Source organism: Salvia hispanica, chromosome 5, assembly GCF_029641045.1.
Source record: "Salvia hispanica isolate PSC_SH4W2 chromosome 5, Shi_PSC_v1, whole genome shotgun sequence".
In the NCBI taxonomy this organism is placed as follows: domain Eukaryota; kingdom Viridiplantae; phylum Streptophyta; class Magnoliopsida; order Lamiales; family Lamiaceae; genus Salvia; species Salvia hispanica.
The window spans coordinates 23,868,199-23,885,706 of record NC_142696.1 but is presented as its reverse complement, the minus strand read 5'-3'; the positions used below and the strand labels follow the sequence as shown (position 1 = coordinate 23,885,706).

Here is a 17,508-nt window from a genome sequence, read left to right as displayed (position 1 = left end):
AATCTTAAACAAAATTAAAAAAAAAATACTCCTACCTTGTTAGCATCACTCTTTTGAATTTACCCAAATCAAAAGTGTAGTGATTATCTAATATAGAATTAGTTGGTTAGTGTTAATTGAAGGATAATGAGAAAAGTGAAAAAGTGTCTTTTGTATGGATATATAATAATCAGACAGACTGAATATGAATTTGTTTCTCCAACAACCCACTAATCTTCCTTTTTGGTAAATCAAGAAAAATAGTGAATTTCATGGAAACTTTTTTCTTTCACGCTAGTAGGATTCGTATCGGATTTAATTTTATTTAATTTTACTATAAACTGTAACTTTTTATAATAATATTAAATTTATGCCATGCATAACATGGTATAGTTAGTGGCTTGCTAGAATAATAAAATCCTAATAAAGTTATGTAGCTACAACATAACTGGTCATAAAATCCATTTTTGTAAGTTTTAATGAAATTGCATGTGTTAATATTCTTTTTAATGCTCACATTTCTTTACAGTATTATCTATTTCTTTATTTGAAGAGGTGACGATTTGACTCGATTGAATTCACGTTCATTGCATTTGGTAATTTGAGTTTTTTTTCTTTACATAGGAAGAGTATTAGAGTCATATAAAATAGGTAAATCAAATGCTTTACTAAACCACTGAGTATCAATATTTATTTGAGTCAAACTTATGACAAACAATATAGTGTATCATAATATTATGGTTTGTATTAAAATGAAAACAACTTTTAAACTGATATTATGACATCACGTATCTAACAATATTATAAACACTACACAGCAATAGTATAAACGCTAGCGTATTGAATATTGTTGGCCGAAAAAAATTGCTGTAAATTATTGTCTAATGTATTTGGTATTGCTGTCTAGTGTATTGGATATTGCTGGCAGAGAAAATGTACTCTTGAGTATTTTGCATGATTGCCACATGGCAGCTGATTATTCATTTACGTATACAAATGATTGGATAGAAATGATGGTATGGTGTTATTTTAAGAGGTGTTGCCATTTTAACGCACCCCTTATATTATAACTAAAGAAATTATATGACAAGATTCTATAACTGAAAATAAAATTAATAAATAAAATAATTATACAAGGAGGGAGTGATGGTGCAACTTTTCACAAAGTGAATTACAATTAGGGAAACTTTTGGGTCAAAGTCGTAAATAGCGTCTAGATTATCTCCCATTAAAGGTTTTGAGATCGGATAATCACCTTTTAATGACTGTTATTTACTACTCCAATTAACAAAATCGAAAGATTTCATCAGAAAGCCAAAAGTGGAATTTCAGCAGTGACTGATCATCACTCACCTAAATTTAAGTATGTGTGAAAGTGGGAAAAAGACAAAAAAGAATTTAAAGAAAAAGGGTTTTGTATAAATGCCTTCAAATCATTGGGAAATTATATTAGATGAGTTGATTAAAAAAAAAGTAGATAAAGATGAAGAATAAATGCGATGAGTTTGCTCTTCTTACAAGAAAAGCATCCCTTTATAGATTAAAATTCCATAATTATTGGGTTTTGACTGTATAATCTTTTGGGGTTCTCAAAATCATTTGGTTTTGCTGTTCCCTGACAAATATTCAAGAAAGCTTAGCTATATTGTTCAATTTGTCATTTAGTCTTCAAATAAAATTTTGGTGGGTAAAAGATCATAGGAGTATTAATTTTGTGTAAGAAACGACAAAAAAAAAACTTGGGCATGGCATATACTATGATGGGGATAAGTTAAAAATTATTGTCTGATTTTGTGCAAGTTCATTTTATAGCTTTAACCATTTTATTAGTGAAATTCAATTTATATTATCATGTATTGAAATATTTTAAATAGTCTCAAATAGTTTGATTTTTTAGTGTATATAACATGTTTTTCTTGAATGTTACTCTAATCTAAAACTAATTATCTAGCATTAAAAGAGGGCAATATATTGTCTCTCCTATTATGGTTTCCACTCTTTAAACTCTATAGTTTAATTATTCTCTAAAGCAAAATTTAAAGTTTCTCTAACAAAAACCGAGTCTTTTATTCGAAAACCTTCGATTGAGCAAATACATTTGTACGAGTAGTTTAAAATTTTTCATTTTATCACTCTTTTGTAATGATGAATTCAATGGAAAGTCGTTCATAATTAAGGCGAATATGAAGAGGATCACTTCATGTGGGGTGGTTATCATGTAGTCATTATTACTAAGCCTTATTTTTAGATAAAATCGTAGGTTAAATTTTATAGATGAATAAAATTTAGATTAAACATTCAATTTTGTATGTTAACATTTTATGAAAATGTCTCGACCAAACGTTTCAATTTTCATTTAACATTGTCCCCCCAAAAAATATTTATAAAGGAAATTGTCACAGGATTTATCATGATTTTGTAGTTGAATTAACATTTACTTTGACACTTTTTATCGAAATATATCGCCATGCATTTCACAATATTTAGTTTTTTACATTAATTTAATTGTTATGAAAACTAATTAAATACTTATTATACCTATAGAGTCACGTTATGACAAGTCATAAATTGGTTTAATATAAAAGTAAAATACTTTACGTTTATATTTATGTTCAACTTTAAATAATTCTATTTTTTATTATTGCAGATCTTGCTACATATTACCTTTTCTTATTCACTATATTCTCTAATAACGTTATAAATCCTCTCAGTTTTCACATCTATGAAAATACTTAATTTGTCCACTAACTACAATTAATATTTAAACCAAAAATTAGCACCTAAATTTACTAATCATTGAGCACCACTAATCATATTACAATAAATAAATAAATATATTTAATATATGTCCTTTTCTCTCATTGTTTTATTTTTTTAAGGGTGAAACATGTTATAGTAAATGTTCATATTTACAAATGTGTGGTGTGTGTGAATAATGGTGGGGTTGAGTGGGAACAAGGTTCAAAATCTCAAAAATCTTTTATTTTTGGGCAATCATTTCTCACTTTTATTTTGCTCCCCTTTTATTCTAACTTTATCTATGTATACTGCATTTTATTCCATACTCTTTAATTCCTCGGACTTCGGGATCCATAAACAAAAAAACCAATAGCATTATCTTTTTCCATTTCCACTTCAAAATTTTCAACTTTATATCCCATGCATAATTTTATACAAATACAGCTATGGTTTTATTAATCTATTCTTTTAGTTATCGTGTTGCACATTAATTTCTCAAATTACATACTCCACTTTATTGATAAAGAAAGGGAAAAGTAAAATTTTGGACCCCAAGTACGTATGTATGTTTAAATTATGCCGATTTACTTATTTTTTTATTTTTCGGTCAAAAAATAATTAAAACCCATTTGGAATGTAAATATGATTATAATTAACTAAGGTTTGGGTATGCATACTTGAACTTTCAGTGTAGTTTTATTAATACATTATGAACACTCAAATAAAAAAGAAGATGAAATTAAATAGTACTAGTACAAAAGCAGTTAGGAATATTAATTAAAATAAATAAATATTCTATCTAAAACTAATGTACATTAACAAAAAATGAAAATAAACGAGCAGGTCACATCAAGACGCTATCTATCAATCTACGTACACGTACCAAAGAAAGTATATAGTGATCTCATCGTAGTTTTAAATAAAAATATTAACTTTACATGTATAATGTAATTACCTTATCTTATTGAGAAATATTCTCACTGCAAAAAGAATTAATTCATTTTGTTCAACATATGTACAGATTTGTTTATTCCTTCCGTCATATTCCTTATATTCTTCGGTTCGAAATATAATTTTGTTTCTTCAAAATGAAATGTCCAAATCAACAACTTTCGACATAGAAAAAAAAATTATAAGGGATGGATTAATTATAAATTTATTACAATAAAGAGCACTTTTTCCATATTTTCAATGGTTGATCAACTAGGATCATACCCTGACTTTTATCTTGTACATATCTTGCCTTTAAGGATTTAACTATGGCCATTTTTTTACTTCTCTTATCTTTTTAAATTTTTCCTTTTATTATTCATATTGGATGACTGGCAACCGCTACTTTCGATGTGCACTATTTATGAACCTTCGCTCATATGCGACCTCACACATATTTGTTTCAGGGACGAACCTAGGTGGGATTGTTCGGGCTTAACCAACCCATAGTGTCACCACAAAACTACATAAATCAGCCTTCGACCCTACAACAGTTCCGCCTCGATCCACACAAATTATTAATCACTTTTAGTTGTACAATTCCATTATCTACGAAAAAAAACACTTCCTCAACCTAAACAATGGCGTACAACATCGCAACAATCTTATTCCACGAATTGAGACCCCACAAGTACCGTTTTCATGACTTGTCACTGATTTGTTCGATGCTATTCTATGAATACTAATAGACACACTCTTGTGCATCAATTCACCCAATCCTAATTAAATCATATATAATACTATTACTCTCTAAACCAATTACTCAATTAACAACACTTATCATGGCTATTATACATCACAAATCCACATGTGTTGCAAAAGAATCATGTATTGATGATATTAACTATGTCTATGTCTATACTATATGTCTAGTATTAGTTTAAAGAATCATGTATTGATGATATTAGCTATGTCTATGTCTATACTATATGTCTAGTATTAGTTTTGTTGAGAGAGAGAGGGAGAAGCTTTCTGGTACTGAAATCAAAGAGGGAAAGGAAGAATGATGGGTGATTAAAGATAAGGGTGAGCGGAAAGAAAAGAAAGTGAAAGGAAAATGAAAAAGGAAAAGAGAAAGAGGAGTTTATTGCTTCTTTTCCTTTATTTCTCCATTTCACATTTTGCATGCATAAAGATGACATCTTTTAGATCTCCCATCATTACTGTCACCTCTCTTTCTGCTCAGATCCCAATGCATTTTTATCATACTTATATCCCTCCAAAGTTTACAACAACAGCTTTATAGTGAATTAAGTTATGCACACCACACTTTTTGAATTAATTGTTTCCACCTTCACTTTTGTGCTGTGAGAATCTAACAATTATTTATGCATTTCTAACAATTCAACATGAAATAATTCCAAAATTACTATTACAATAATAGACTATTCAAAGATTATGGTAAAAAAGTATGCACGTTGCCAAATTTCAAAATGATTACATATTCGTAAATTTCAACTAATGCCACTATACGCACACTTGATGCTCGAAAATTGAGCAGAACAAAATAAATACACCAAGAGGTTTACCATATCTCTTGTCACTTAATTATTAAATTTTCAATCACAAAAGGTGAATAACTTACCTCGTTCCATAAATAACTTACCTCTGTCCCAGAAAGATTGTCCCAGTTCATTTTTTGCACTCAGTTTTATAAAAATAATAATAAATAGGTAAAGTTGAAGGAGAGTAAAATAAGAGAAAGAATAATGTAGGTAAAACTATTCTCTACATTATTCTCTCTTTTACTTTACTCTCTCTTTACTTTAACTATTTATTATTTATTTGCAAAACAAGTGTGAAAAAGGAAATGGGACAATCTTTTTGGGACGGAGGGTGTAATAATTTAGTAAGTGTGAGTCATAATTTTATATGCTTCAACCGTCCCCAAAAGAAAAGCAATACATTTTTGTAGTTTTAGATTTCCCCCAAAATTAGTCCATTGTCAATTTAAATATTTTATTACTAGTTATTTTAGTTTATTTGGTTATTTTTTCGATTGTCACTTATAACCAATAGCTAATGATATTTTAAACAAAACCGGTCCGAACTGAAACCGATAATTTTGGTTATCGGTTAACAGATAACCGACTTTATTCGGGAGTAATCTTTTACACACCCCTAATTTATAATGGATTAAACACCATCCACTTTCACCTGAACCTTTTTGTTGTTCCATTTTCTACCACAAAAATGGTTACCATTTCCATGTCCATGACCGTGATGATGATAATCATATACTCCAAAGTAATGTAATGATGAAGTCTTCCGATAGCTTTTCTCTCTAATCATAGGTGAAGAAATAAACTTAGGGATCGAAATTGTGTATTTTCTAGAATGAATCATCGTTACACACTGATTTACCTATTTATAGGTCTAGAGATATTTACATAAGGAAAAACTAATCTTTGCCTATTTTACAGGGATTGCATTCTATCTACGGAAGGAGATCAATTAAGGATCAATCCCAATATTCCCGTGATATCCTCCAATATCTTCCAACACTCCCCCTCAAGTTAAGTAGTGGGATTGCCAATACTTAACTTGTCCAATACTTCTCTGAATGACTTCGAGTTGACCGCCTTAGTCAATATATCTGCCAACTGATCTTCTGACTTGACATACGGAAACTCGAAAATCTTAGCTTCAAGATTTTCCTTTATGAAGTGTCGATCCACCTCCACATGCTTGGTTCTGTCATGTTGCACCGGATTTTCTGAAATGCTAATTGCAGCTTTATTATCGCAAAACAGTCTGCAAGGTTGCTCCGATTGAAGTTCAAGCTCTGTCATGAGCCTCTTCAACCACAATATCTCCGTGAGACCACTCTTAATCCCTCTAAACTCTGCTTCGGCACTTGAGAGGGCTACCACCTTCTGTTTCTTGCTCCTCCAAGTGACCAGATTTCCTCCAACAAAAGTGAAATATCCGGCAGTTGACTTTCTATCATTCGGGTTACCAGCCCAGTCCGCATCAGTGAACCCATGTACTTCCAAGTGGCCATGTTTCTCGAAAAGCACCCCATGTTCAACCGTCCCCTTCAAATATCGGACGATCCTCAGTGTTGCCTCCCAATGGTCTGACCGAAGGACTTTGATGGTGGTATGAAATTGGGTATGGACCATTTGAAAAAACAAGATAAATTTTTCAACTACCTCAGATTTATGTTTCAAGAAATATATCCAAGTCATTCGTGTGCAGTCATCAATAAAGGTCACAAAATACCTAAAACCATTCCCCCCAATAACAGGTGCAGGGCCCCACACATCAGCATGAATCAAATCAAACATAGATTGCATACGGGTATTAGAAGGTTTAAAAGATTGTCTGTGGCTTTTCGCCAAAACACATGTCTCACACGAAAAATCTCTAGGCAGTAAAAAATCTGGAAACAAAAGTTTAAAATAACCATGGGAAGGGTGTCCTAGTCTTCTGTGCCACAGCCAAGCCTCTTCATTTGTGGATCCGCGAGCCAGCATTGCACTCCCATGGTAAGCTACCCCGTCCACATAGTAGAGTCCTCGGTTCTCAGTGCCACGCTCAACGATCCTCCTCGTCCGAATATCCTGTAAGATGCAAAAATTCGGGTACATTAGCAGTGTACAATTCAACTCCCTTGTTACATGACTTACAGACATCAATCGTTGAGATAGACTAGGAACGAATAAACAGTGTGACAATCGAAGATTTGGAGAGATTTCTATGGTTCCAGTCCCTTCCACAGTAATTAGTTCCCCATTCGCAGTTCGGATATAGGTTTTAGTAATTTCCCCAAAATCAATAAAATCAGATCTCTCTGAAGTCATAGTATCTGTAGCTCCGCAGTCAAAAATTCACCCCCTTTTCTCAATATTATCAGTATTTTGCACACTAAATGCAACGAAAATATTCAATAAAGGTGCAAAACGGTTTTGGGTCCTAATTTGGTCAACATTTGGGGTTAATCTGGAATTAAAAATACTCATGGGCTATTTTTCACAATTTAGCACAGTATGGGGCATTGGAGATGATTTAGCCAAAATATTGGGGTTATGGCAGAGTTTAGAAATATTAGAGTTATTAGGGTTTGATAAATTATCAAACCCTTTACCTCCTTCATAGCCGCCGCCTCCTCTCGACTGCGATTCCGATCTGCCGGCTTTCTCCACAAAATTCCCGACACGGACGCCGCCGATTCCGCCGCCGCCGCCACTCCCGGTGCTCGCTTCTGGATTCGGAGGGTTGTGCGGTTGATTCCCACCTCCGATTCCCCCATCGCGGCTGGGATTTGTACCCTGGTTTTGCTGCTCTGTTATCCCGATGGCGGCGAACTTCACCTGAAATCGAGCTTTCTGCCTTTCGTCCCACCAATCCGGGTAGCCCACAAGGAGAAAACAACTCTCCTTTGTGTGTTTGTTCTTGCCGCAATGAGAGCACCATAGTTTGCTCTTGTCTGGCTTTCCTCCGGCTTGGTGAGTGGTGGCTCCGGCAGGTGGATGACGCGGTGGTCCATTCCGATTGGTCGATCTGTCTCTCTGGGCTCCAAATCCATACCCGATCTCCCCCGATGATGTATCGGCATTTCCTATGCCAGTGGCATCTCCGGTGGGTGATGAAGATGCCGGTGACATGATCTGGCATCGAGTCGCCTCCTTCTTCACCACCGCGTATGCCTCTTCGACTGAGGGGTACGGCTCCATCTTGAGGATATCTCGCCGAATTGCAGCATACTCTGGGTTTAATGCGGTGAGAAATTTGAATAACCTTTTCTCGCTTGTGAAATCCCTGAATTGTTTTATCCCTTTATCGCAGCATGTCACGGGCTGCTTCTGGCTCCTATCGACGTTGATCCATAATCCATGGATCCGACGGTAATATGTCTCAAGATCCAAGTTGCCCTGTCTGATTGCTATTACTTTGTCTTCCAGATCATAGATGTGGAACGAATCTGCCTTGCTTTCGAATGTTATTCGAAGGTTGTCCCACAGAGCTTTGGAGATTTGGTGGTGAGCAAAATCAGCAATTATATCGTGTTCGACATTATCGATTATCCACGAAAAAACCACGAGATCGGTTTCCTCCCACTCTCGGTATCCCTTGCTTTCTGGTTCTGGCGGTTCATCAACTATGTGAGAGTATCCTCTCCTTCCTCCTATCGCGACTTTCATAAGTCGAGACCATAGCGGGTAGTTCTTCCCGTTTAGTTTGAATGCTACGGTAACGTTCTTGCTTGACCTCAATTTCGAGGGTTCAATTGTTGGTTTCTCCTCATCGGAATCTGACATTTTGGTGTGTATAGGGATGAATTTCTGGTTTCTGGTTTGGTTTCAGCCTCTTGGCCGAGTTTTGGTATGATTGGGCTAGGATGAAATTTTTCTGAGCCCTAAGAAATCCTGCTCTGACGCCATGAAGAAATAAACTTAGGGATCGAAATTGTGTATTTTCTGGAATGAATCATCGTTACACACTGATTTACCTATTTATAGGTCTAGAGATATTTACATAAGGAAAAACTAATCTTTGCCTATTTTACAGGAATTGCATTCTATCTACGGAAGGAGATCAATCAAGGATCAATCCCAATATTCTCGTGATATCCTCCAATATCTTCCAACAATAGGTGTACAATGGCAGCTATCCAAACACGGTACATTAGTAAAGACGTTACCTATGGTAAACTCCGCCAGTAATTTAGCAACGAAAGTTCACGTGCAAAACACGCTTTTTGTGCAATAAATTAATTTCACGTGCTTTACAAAAATCGTGAACTTGTTATACGTAGCACAACACAAAGTTAATTCATTGCAAAATGTGCCCAAACATATAAGTTACTACAATACCTATTATTGCCACGATAACACTATCGGATTCTCATTTGAAATATAGACTCTTATGTGATACATTGTTTCTTGATATGCTGGAATTAATTTATGAGACGCTTTATCAGCACCACACAACAATTTTAGGTACTCACAGCTCAGGCTACATTTCAGACCACAACACAAGTCATATACTAAGTCCAACCTTAAATATTTATGGTCTCACCATTTATTTCATTATAAAATCATTTATAGACCAATTTCAAGAATATAACTCAAAAAAAAAAAAAACTACATAATCACGATTGCTTGTTAAGTTTTTTATATTTAGTTGCAACACGTTGTTTTTTTGTGAAAATTAAAATTTATAAAATAATAATATACAAACTCATTACTCTATCAATAATTATGAATCTTTCTACAATAAACAAAATTTATTGAAATGCCAACAAATAAAATTAAAATAAAAGAAAATAGAAAAATGAAGAAAATAAGGAAATAAAAATAAAAACGAAAAAGAAAAAAATTAATGTGCAACCCCAGAATTAGACAACAACTATGGCCCCAAGCGCAGTCCGTGGCCAAGCCTAATCATTGGGCCACAATTACGGACCATGATACAGCCTACTCATCAGCGATAAGCCGATAACCACAACGTCGGCCGCAAGCGCTGTCGCCGCTTTGGCCCTAGCTACAAGTCCGGACCAAAAATCTAGTGCATTGCGATTGCCCTTTATAGTTTTGCAATTACTACCATCTTACGATGTATAATTCAGACTATCAATTTAAAATTATAAATCGATTGATGGATTGTCTCAAATAACATTAATTCAGAACGCCTCATTGAAAATTGGCGTATATTACATCTTGTCACCAAATTAAAAATAAGACAAACATAATAAAAATAAACAATTGTTGTACTTTAATTCAATAATAGTTTTGTGACTTTTACAGCTCTTCGTTGACCTGCAGAAAATGTCAGATGAAACGATATTAAGAGAATCAGATTCTTTAACATCGGTAATTTGCAAATTTAAATGTACCACCATTACGAAAATAAATAATTTTAAAAACCATTAATTAGTTATAATTAAAAAGAGTAATTGAATATTTGTGTGAGAAAATGCGAAGGTTTTTGGGTGAAAAGAGAATGAGTGACATGCCATTGCGCACTAAGGTGTAACTTCGATGCAAAAAAAAGCTTCGGAAGACACATTCCCATATATTGGAGTGAATGACACAAAAAAGGGAATGTTGAATCTATCCACTATTCTAGTCAAAAAGTTCTAATCAACTTTATATATCTGTAATAATTATATTTATTTCATACTCATTTTCAAGTATTTATATGGAGTATAGTTACATCATACATGAGATATACCTGGAAGCAGAATTCGTGAAATCGAACGTAATAAAAAAAAGTTATCTCTGACATCAGAAGACAGAAGCAATACATGACATCAGAAGACAGAAGCAATACAACTGTTGTCGCGAGTAATAGACCGCATATGAAAAACATAAGTGACTCCTAACCCTGAAGAGTTGTCGAAGGCAACAGCGTACACATTACTCCCTTCGTTCCATAACAAGAGTCATGTTTTGTCATTTCGATCCGTCCCACAATAAGAATCATATTTCACTTTTACCATAAATGGTAAGTAAACCTCACATTCCACCAACTTTTTTCACTCACATTTTATTGTAAAACTAATTTATATAAGGGGGACTCATATTCCACTAAAACTCGTGTCATAAATAGGACTCCTAATTATGGAAGGGGGGAGTAATTTGCTACTTATGCTATAAAGATAAATATTGAGATGCTACTTATGCTAAAACATTTATTTCAAAAAATATCAATTTTAACATCTTTCTTTAAATAACAATGATACTGTACTACTCCTACTTTAGGGTACAATGCTAGTGCCTACACAATATATTGTTTCTAGTCTGGTAGTAGTACATGACAACTTTCAAGTTTGAACTGTTCAATATTCCAATTCAAATAAAAGTAATACTATCATTATTCAATCAAGCCTAAAATTAACTGGATCATTTTAATAGCAAATTCAATTTTAGGCGAAATTCTGATATCACATTGACGTCATATTTTTTAATTCGTGACATGAAATTATGCCCGCAATTATAAATCAAGATAATATTGAAATTTTAATCCTTATCAAGATACAGAAACCGTAAAGCAAACTAGATCTTCGTTTTATATTGTTATTTCAATTACTATATTCTTTTTATATAGCACAGTATTACAGTTGAATTAAATGCAAATATGCTACATCGATCATTTGCGTAAAACGTAAGTTGAATATTCCTGTTATTTCACGAGTTTTGTATATGAGTAACCCTAAACCCTTACATAGATATTAATCAACCAAGATTTTAAAAAAAATAGTACTCATAATTTGACGTCCACAAAAAATTGTCTTGTTTATCTACTTTCAATCTTTCATCAAATTATTCACTTTCTCCACTCAAGGTACATTCTTAAATCATTACTAATTATATTGAATTTCATTCTTCGCACATAATATATACTTCGGCATTTTGTATTAAAACTCATATTAGTTCCAAGCAAGAGTACCATCAGTCACCAATGGAGTAATAAAGAGCAACAATAGAATGTAGTGAAAAACAATATCGAGGACATACTACTATTAAGGGCAAAACTGCAAAGTTTGGTCAAATGTTGATTCGTACTTCAACTTTAAAAATCACTCGGAAAAACTACGAAATTTGAATTTGTTCGCAACTATACCATAGCTAAAAAATCCAGTCTCCAACGTGCAATACATTGTTGATGTTTTTCAACTAAACGAAATTATTTTCTTTATGAACATACGACATTGTTCAACTTATCAGTAGCGATGCCCACATGTGATATCACAATCGTCGTATCAGATATAGTTTTACCAAAAAAATTTATCATATGATGATTATGAACAACTCCAAAAATAATTTTCCCAACTAATTTTAAAATTACCAAAATTTGACCATAGTCATTATTAAGTGACAATTTGACCTACAATCTATTATTGGAACAGCATAACAAAAACAATGAATTGATGCATAAGGAGAGATAGAAGAATTTATGTTTCTTGATTTGACTCCTTATTCCCCAACCCATCTCAATTATGTCTTGGCATTGCCGTTGGTGTATATATATCTATATATATGTGAGAATATTGAAAACTCCAAAAGCTAAAAAACAGAAAATGAGGCAATGAAAATTCCCAACATCTGAGAAAATATTGATTGAAAAAACAGAAAATTGTAAGTAACAAAATGCATGCTAGGATCGTAAGATCAAATCTAGCAAAAGATTGAAGAAACGCATGCCTATCATGCTCACTGACATTGGCTCGACTTTTCAAGCCCTACCAATGGATTTCTTTCTCTCTCTTCACTTCATTCAAGAGATACTATTTTGATTCTCCACCAACTTTTCTTAATTTTTTTAAACACAAATCATATCCCTATTTAATTAGTACTATGATAATTAATTGGTTCTAAAGGAAAAAAATTCAGATTTTTATCAATCTTTTTGTTTGATTTCTTAGGTCTTATCATTGTATTTTTAATTGGGTTATTATGAAATTCTAGTTTTAACATGGTAGTTGATGATTTTTTAGTCATAACATAAAAATAGTGCAAATTATAGCTCGATTGTTCACTTAGTAATTCGAGTTAGACTTTACGATCAAGTTAAGTTGGCATATCTTCTAGTTATTGGTACCGAAATCATTGATATGCCTACGAAACACTAAATGCTGAAAAATCACCAAAATTAACTCTCTTACATTTTTTGAAAATTGTGACTCATAAAAAAAATTTAAGTATATATGGATTAAAGAGTAACTACGTAATTAATAGATGTTTTTCTCACTTCCAAATTAATGAGGACTACATATTCTTTAGTTAGATTTTACTATTTGATATAATTAGTTAAGATATGTATTTGAAATTCTAGTACACGAAAGTGACACTAAAAAGTGAGAATGATGACTTCTTCTCATACATTTGAGATGACAAGAAGTGTCAATGAAATGCGACTTCAATAATTAAACACAGTTTCACTTTGAATTTCATGCTCGTTCTATAATAGTTTCAAGTTAAATAAGCTAATGTAATATAATATAAAAAGTTACAATAAATCCTATCTCGTATAGATTGTATTTGGATTCAATGACTTGCAATTTGCATGAATTTAAAGCTGCAACTAGTATTTTATTAAATTATTTGAATGATCTCATGCTATACTGAATTTTGAATTTGAAACTCATGTGAAGAATTTTTTTATTACACCCAAAAGTGGACTCTTATACCTCACATTGATTGTGAAGGATTATATTTCTTGATAGGTTAGTCTTTAAGTTGTATAATTTGGTACTAACATTATTGTTTTCATTGAGAGTCGCTACGATTTAAAATGGTAATTTAACAAAGAATTAGTTGTGGTCCGGCACAAAAATAGTCATGACTTATAAATAACTTGAAATAGTGACCAGATAAAAGAACTAATCATAACCAACGAGTATATTAGCCCTAAAAAGGATTAATTGCTAATTAAAGATTCATATTTCACGTAGTTGTGAACAACAAACAATTCGGAGTGATGGCTTAACAAAAGAACCATCCCTAACCATATGTGTTAATTAGTGTGAACTTTATAGATCAAATGAATTATTTCTATCATAATAGCATAATTTTGTTGATGAGTTCTTTAGTCCATAACAAAAGCCTTTCTCAAACAAAATGAAAACAACTGCTATAAAAGATAACCACCAAAAATGTCTTTTGATCACATTTCACTATAATTAATCTTAAAAAAGCGAGATATGATAATTTTATTATTAATAATCAATAGAATATCATCCATGATTTTGCATGAGAATCATGATTATTTTAAAATTAGGAGATTGGGCCCACATTAACTGCCATGATTAGAATTTAGAGGTAAGGTTGTTGGACTGTAAGGGATAGCTTTTTAGGGGAGGGGTAAAGAATGTTCATTAATATCAATATAATTGAGTTAATTAATTAGTTGATTAATTAATTATTCTTTGCTTCCACTTCTACACCTGTTTTTTCTATTCTTTTTTTGTGGCTCCATCTGCTTTTGGACTGCCTTTTGCCTTTTTGATTCAATTAATGAAATGCTTTTTGTAGTATTTTTTTCGTTTGGATTTATTATTTGGGTCAATTTTACATTGTTCTCTCGCTTTATTCTTATTGAGTACTGTTTTGTCTCTTTTTGCATTTTAATTGTACAGTCAGTTGATAGTATTCATTCACATTTGTTTGATTGACAAATGATTTTATTTGGGGGAGGGGAATATGTTTTTTTGCCTATGTACCTTCTTTTAAAGAGGGAACATCTTTTTTGTCCACAAACTTTGATAAAGTATCATTTTAGGTCCGTGAACTTTGAAAATATCATTTGAGGTCCATCAACTATGGGTTGATATCATTTGAAGTACTTTTTTACTATTTCCAAATTTTTCTAGACGAAAATACCTACAATACCTTAAAGGATAGATATTTTTAATAAACTTATCATATACTCATATTTTTTATAAATATCTTTACAATGTATTTTTGATAAATTTTCTAAATGTAATTTGACATTTAATATTATCACTTAATTTTGTGACATGCAAGTCAAATTGCTTCTTCAATTTTTTATATTAAAGAATTTTAAAATTTAATACAGAACTTTTCTTTAATAATAAAAAATTGAATAAAGATCTTTTCTTGCATGTCACAAAATTAAGTGATAATATTGAAGGTCAAATTATATTTAGAAAATTTATCAAAAATATATAGTAAAGATATTTATAAAAAATATGAGTATATGATAAGTTTATTAAAAATATATACCCTTAAAATATTGAGGGTTTTTCCGTCCAGAAAAATTTGGAAATAGTAAAAAACTACTTCAATTGATATTAACCCATAGTTGGCAGACCTCAAATGATACTTTCAAGATTCACGGACCTTAAATGATACTTTGACAAAGATCGTGGACCAAAAAAGATGTTTACTCTTCTTTAAAGTATATCATTGAAGATTACCGAAACCTAACATCTTCTTTTGATTTTAGTTAAAAAAAATTATTGTTTACAAAATATTGGAATTCAAAGGTTGGAAAATACATGCATGTTCATTAGAAAAATAGAAAATATAATATTTAATTATAGAGATTAATGGAGGAATGATCAAAAAATGTTAAAACAAATCTTCTTTTGATTTTAGTTAAAAAAAATCATTGTTTCCAAACAAATGCGGTGAACGTGGATCGAACACGTGACCTTCAGATCTTCAGTCTGACGCTCTCCCAACTGAGCTATCCCCGCAATTTGTTTATTTTTACTTCTTTTATTTATTAAACGAATCATTTAGCTCTCGAGTAAGGGTAAAAAATGGTGATTTGAGGTTTACCAAACTCTTAGAAAAAAGGAAAAATGAGAACAAAGAATAATTGTTGGTAAAACAAACACTTCATGTTTTGGAAATCGAAGACCAAAACCTGCTGGATGAGTGATAAAGGCCAAATCGAACACATTCAAGGGTTTAGGCAATGGCGAATCGATAACATATTTTTTAGGGATCAATTGGGTGTGAATGATTCGAGCCCAATGTGAACGAACGGGAGAGGAAGAATGTTTCCTTTACTTTAATGAGAGATAACATTGTCATTTTTGCAGATTTAAGGGCGGTCATGACGCTTTTGGCGACCCTAAAGGAAAATTAGGCCCTCCTGCCGTTCAAATTGAATGTATACAAGTAAGAAAGACAAAGATAGTCTAGTAAGAAAATTCTTTCATTTCAAAATATTTCTATTCTCAAACGAACCATTTCAATAGGTACCAGTACCAGGGACGAAGCCACATTGGGGCTTGGGGGGCCACTGGGCCCCCCAGCTATTCAAATTTTATCTATATATATAATAAATTGATACCATTAGCATGATTGGACCTTAGTGCAGTTGGTTTGGCTTGCGGTCTCTCTATGTTGTTCAGTGTTCAAATCCCACAAAAGGCACAAGTCGGTTATTTTTGCGTGTTCTTTCCTTTGGCACAATTCAAATATTTTAACTACCCCACACTTTTCACATACTTTGCCAGCCAAAAGACTTCTCATTTACATATTAGTACTAATTATATTTCCATTTCTAAATTTGGATTATGTTCAAAAGACAATTATATCAAATAATTGGTGCCTAACTTGATTAATTTAATGTTAGTCACTGTTTACTGTTCGTTGTACTTTCATTTCTTTATTATTTTAATGAATATCTATAGGAGTATAACATTTGTATGATACTCAAGTAATTATTTTATAAAAAAATCAGTAAATTTTATTTTAAACAATACTAATTCATTAATAGAATTCTTTATATGTTAATTATAGATGTGTGAAAAAAATAATACTCACTGTGTCCCAAAAAAATAGTTTCATTTTGTCATTTATGTTGTTTCTAAAAAATAATTTCATTTCAAAAAGGGTTATCCACTTTTTTCTCTTCTATCCCTTACTTTTTTTCTCTTTTACTCTCTTACTTTTTTTATTTTTTCTCTCCTCTCTCTTACTTTGCTGATTTTTTATCTCCTTTCTCTGACTTTACCAATTTCTCATTAAACTCATGTCTTCCACAAAGAGGGACCATTTTATATGTACGGAGGGAGAATTATATAGTACTAGTAGTTTATTAATAGCAATTTTGAAGGTGTCACAACCGCTTTTTAATTACATTATATGCTATTTTGATATTTATGTTGCTTTTAACGATAGTACACATATATATCACTGTTTTCTACTACTTTATCTCTAATTCTTTCCCTCTCATAGCCATCTTAATCTATTGCCTACTCGTGCACCGTAAGTCGCAGCTGCTTTCGGCTATATTGATGCCGACTGAAAAATATCTACCAGTTAATAATAGTGTTTTGAGCCCCCCAGTGTAAAATTTCTGGCTTCATCTCTC

At 32.2% G+C, this 17,508-nt stretch overlaps 1 non-coding gene across 1 annotated transcript; it reads right to left on the bottom strand.

Annotated features, from left to right (window-relative positions):
* Positions 1-15,804: 15,804 nt before the first annotated feature.
* TRNAF-GAA (transfer RNA phenylalanine (anticodon GAA)) lies at positions 15,805-15,877 on the bottom strand. Its single transcript has one exon. It is a non-coding gene; the product is annotated as a tRNA-Phe (tRNA).
* Positions 15,878-17,508: the final 1,631 nt, after the last annotated feature.